General features: G+C 46.0%; 1 pseudogene; it reads right to left on the reverse strand.

Annotated features, from left to right (window-relative positions):
- Positions 1-1,330: 1,330 nt before the first annotated feature.
- On the reverse strand, positions 1,331-4,360 carry LOC114035222 (annotated as a pseudogene).
- Between the last annotated feature and the right edge of the window lie 222 nt (positions 4,361-4,582).

Raw genomic sequence — 4,582 nt, forward strand, 5'->3', positions numbered from 1 at the left:
CCAAGCTAGTGGAGATACCCTGAGGCCAGAGGCATCCTGGGCCCCGGAGGACAAGTTCCCTGCTGCCTATGAATCACAACTGTGACTGGGAAGGTATGGCAGGAGAAAGCCCAGATTGGTGCTTGGGGTCTGGCCTGCATTGGTGAAGTCACCAATTGCTGTTCATGCCACAGCTCTTAGAGAGCCTGTCCCCAGGACCTGCCTGGCACCGATTCTTGCTAGCCAGATGCCCACCCTCCCCCTAGACTGTAAAATCAATAGCTCTCCTTCTCCCTCCAGGCCAGCTGGATGGGACCTGCAAGCCGTGGTTTTCTGGACCCACCCTTTCCCCTCCCCATCCCTAGTAGGAGATCCCAGAGCCTCAAAAGAGATGGGGCACAGTCCTTGGTGGGGTGGTGGGTAGTGAAGAAACCCATCTATTCCACGGACTATATTCTCTACATGACCTTGGGCAGATAACTTCTTTCCTCAGTTTCCCAACCTGTAAAATGGAAGTAATAATCCTTGCCCTATCTCTGTTGAGTGTATTGGTATATTGAATTGAATGAGAGAGTAAATGGGGAAATGCTTTGGAAAGAACACAGTGAAGAGTTACTATTATTCTCATTCTTCTGCTCTCTGAAGGGCCAAAAGAAGCTTCAGATTTATACTCTTTGGGGTCCAGGTTTTGCCTTTAAAAAAGGAGGGGCTTGGACTAGATGAAAGGACTTCCATCCCTTCCAGCTCTAGATGTCATGATCTTATGGCTTTGAATTGGGGCTGGGAGGAGTTCAGTCCTGTGGGACCAGAGAACTGAGTCTGAGTGGGGATGGAGGTTATGGGATTCTCTCCTAATTCCCGAATCTCATCTCCAGCTCTCTCCCGCCACTGTCTCTGCCTGTCCTTGCACACCTGGTTCTTTCTGACCTTTACCTCGCTCTTCATTCTGCTCCCACTGCCCAGAATGGCCTCCTTTCTCCAGCTTCCCAGCCTTCTAGACTCAGCTCAGGCTCTACCTTTGGCCCTGGCCCCCTCCCTCTCAGGCTGCCAACGTCTCTGTAATTGCCCAGCTTCTCACAGCTCCTGTCTGTCCTGTTAAGCCCTGAACTTAACCCCCAGCTGGGGACTCTGAGCTCCTGGGGGTGTGTGTGTGTGTGTGGTCCTCCAGGATGGGGCCTGGGTCTTATATACATATATCTGCGTTTCTTACTTGCAGGGATCAGCGAACTGCCCTAAAGACGATGATTGAGTGGGTCTGACCAAATATCTGCAACAGTCACAGAAGCAGCCATGAGGTTTTGTATGTCTCCTGCTCACTCTAGTCAAGAGCCCCCCTCCCTCATTTACGATCTTACCTATGTCCCATGGGGAGGGGGAGGGTGTAGGCTGGGTCCTGGGCCAGCCCCAGGAATCTAGGACCAAGGCTTGGGGCTGGGTGGGAGGCCTTCTCTTTCATATGTACTTGTGCCTTTGATGACCACCAGCCTGCAAGCCTAACAGCCCAATCCAGAGGGGAGTGAAGGGTAGGTCCAGTAAAACAGGGGATGGAATCTCAGCTCCTCAAGCCAGACCAAGTCAGATCTTCACCTGGAACCTGAATATTTGGTAGCTTCCTTGGTGCTGCTCCATGGGGGTGGGTTTGAGGGCATCTGACTTCAACTGACCAGTAGTGGACATAGTGGTGCTTGGAGGGATCCCCCACATTCTGGGCAGAACACATCGACATTCCAGGTGGCATGGCTCGCTGTTCCAAAGTTGGGAATGCTTGGACATGTCAGGGGGACTGCTCCAACGTTCTGGACAGAATACCCTTCCAGAAACCTTTTCTTTATTTCAAGGAGAACTTTGGACTCCTGGCCGCATGCTACCTCATAGCCTTTAAAGCAGGGCTGGAGAAGGTGGTACCCTGGGTGCATCTTCGAGTAGAAATATTTATATTTCAAGCATTGGTATTGAGTGGAAGCCGATACACCAGCCCTGCCTGAAGAGAAATAGTGTTTTAATTAAGAGTCATGTTTACCATGGAATGATTGTACAGGTGCAGAATAAAATGGGGGAGTCGGTGAGAGGCAGCTTGCGTTTCAAATGATGGATCTGTAAGCCAGGAGGCTCTGTTGCTTATCCTAGAATATCTTCCCTGGCACAAATCCTGTGGGGATTAATGCTTCATCATGCCCCTCAGTCTGCCCTTCCTGGGCCCTGAGGTGAGCTGGTGGGGAGGGGGATTTTTAACTTCCTATAATACACACAGACTCTGGGAAGGGTAAAAGGTGGGGAATAATAACTCATACTAATTCATATATCTAAAGGGCTTCCATGTTTGCAATGCCTTTTTCTTAACCAGCACCCCTATGAGGTAGGTAGTGCTAATATTCCCATTTTACAGATGAGAAAACTGAGCTTTAAAATGAGTGACTTGTCCATGCTCATGCAGCTAGAGAATGTCAGAGACAGGATTTGAACTGAGGTTATTCCAGTACAACAGTCTATGAAAGTCTTAGCCAAGATCATACCAGCAGAGCCTTCCAGAGAGCTAGAACACTGTAAACTTGACAAGAAATGATGGAGTCAGGGACAGCTAGGTGGTGCAGTGGATAGAGCACCAGCCCTGGAATCAGGAGGACCTGAGTTCAAATCCGGCCTCAGACCAAACACTTGACACTTACTAGCCATGTGACCCTGGGCAAGTTACTTAACCCCACTGTCTAGCTAAAAAAAAAAAAAAAGAGAGAGAGAGAGGAAAAAAAAAGAATCGATGAGGTCTGAAATCTAGGCCCTGGATAATTTCTGGGACCTCTGTGCTCCTGAATTTGTCATTTGGATCAGACTGTGAGTTCTTGGAAAGTGAGGACCTAGACTTCTTTTCCTGTCTACTTCACCATATAGACTGACATAGACCTAGGCACACAGGAAATCTTAAGAGTGATTCTTAGATTTGTAGAAGGCTACAAACCATCGTCAAAAAAAATATTGGACTTGTAATGAAAAAACCTGGGTTCCAATCTCATCTTTCCCCTTTGTTAGCTGTGTAATCCTGTTTTTGTTTTTGAGAAAAAAATATCTTTTGTTATCATCGTCACCACTAGCTTTCTGTGCTGGACTATGTGCCCAATGGCCAGATCTTCTTAAGACCATCTACACAACATTTCTTTCATGTTTTGAGAGATGAAAGCAACTGTACAAGGTTAAGTACAAAAGTACACAAGACAGTGGACACAAAATATCCACATGCGAGATTTTATTCCCCCCATAACTTTACATTTGTTTGAAAAGTGCAACTTGTTAACTAGGAATATTGTCTTGTAGTTCTATCAGGTTTCATGAAAATGAGTTTAACCTGATTACAACACTAATGCCAGTATCGCTGATCTGATATTTACAAAAAAAATGTATTTTTCAATAAAGTCAATGCAACACCCATGCGAGCTAGAGTGCTGGCTGTTTGGTGAACAAAACACGAGAACAAGAATTTCACAAAGTCCCAAATGTTAAAATTGTGTTTTTTCAAACTGCATCCACTGCCCCCTTCCCCCCACCCCCCACTGCCCCCCAGCATCGAAGATGTGAGGCCCAATCCCATTCTTCTTTGTCTGTGGATCTTCTTTGTGTGTGCGTGATCTTGCCTTCTCCTACTGAGCATTCAGATTTCTGTTGTTTCCAAGCGTGATAATTTTCTTCATCAACTAAACTACAACCAGCTTCATCTTCACTCTTAATACCCATTGATTTTCTCAATTTGACATTTTGGTTCTTGTTTCCCAAATTTCAGCAGACTGTGACTTATCCCCTTCTTTTTCGCCTTGCCAAAGCATTTTCCTTTTCTTTTCCCATTCAGCAAATTTCACTGGATTCACAGCTGCTGGATTAGAATAGTTAGGTACAGCTATTCCCGTCTCTGCCAATGCTTTGGCCTGCAGTGCCGCCATTTGAGCTGCCATGGCTATCTGAGGAGTTACTTGTATTCCTGGTGCTAGAAGGACAGCAACATTGAGGACAGACCCTCCAGTAACTGCAGCTGCTGCTGCTATTTCTTGCTGTTTCTGGTTTTTAATCACTTCTTTTTTTTCTCTGTTCTTGCAATTTCTTTGCTCTTTTTAACCTTCGAACTAATGCTTCTTATGCATCCATTGCTGGGTTTTGCCCTCTAAAAGGGAGTAGATTGGGAGTCAAATTTAAACTTATTGCTAAATCTTATTGGTTTTTCCATTTTCTTCTTTCTTTCCGAACTTCTGCTCCTGGTTCTATGCCTATGTCTTGACCTTGACCTTGACCAAAGCCTAACTTACTGCTTTCTCTCCCTGCTTCTGGACCTTGACTTCTTCTGTACTCTGTTGCTTCTAACATCTCTCCAGTGTTCTCTGCAGAAGGTGTATTGCCTCATAAGCCCCTCCATGGAAAAAATGACCTCTCCTGTCTAGAAAGGGCTGTTTTCGTTCCATTATGAGGTTGAACCATGGAGATAGAGGATGCTGCTGGCACCCACATAAGTAAATATATTCTCTAGTTATAGCCACAGTAATTCAGTTTCCCTTCAAGGTGTGAAATGAATTCTGGCTTAAGAGGGTTTGAGGCCTGGTCCTGTCACTGACCATGCAACCATGGG

The sequence above is a fragment of the Vombatus ursinus genome, unplaced genomic scaffold (genome assembly GCF_900497805.2).
Source record: "Vombatus ursinus unplaced genomic scaffold, bare-nosed wombat genome assembly UNPS02009173.1, whole genome shotgun sequence".
Lineage (NCBI taxonomy): Eukaryota > Metazoa > Chordata > Mammalia > Diprotodontia > Vombatidae > Vombatus > Vombatus ursinus.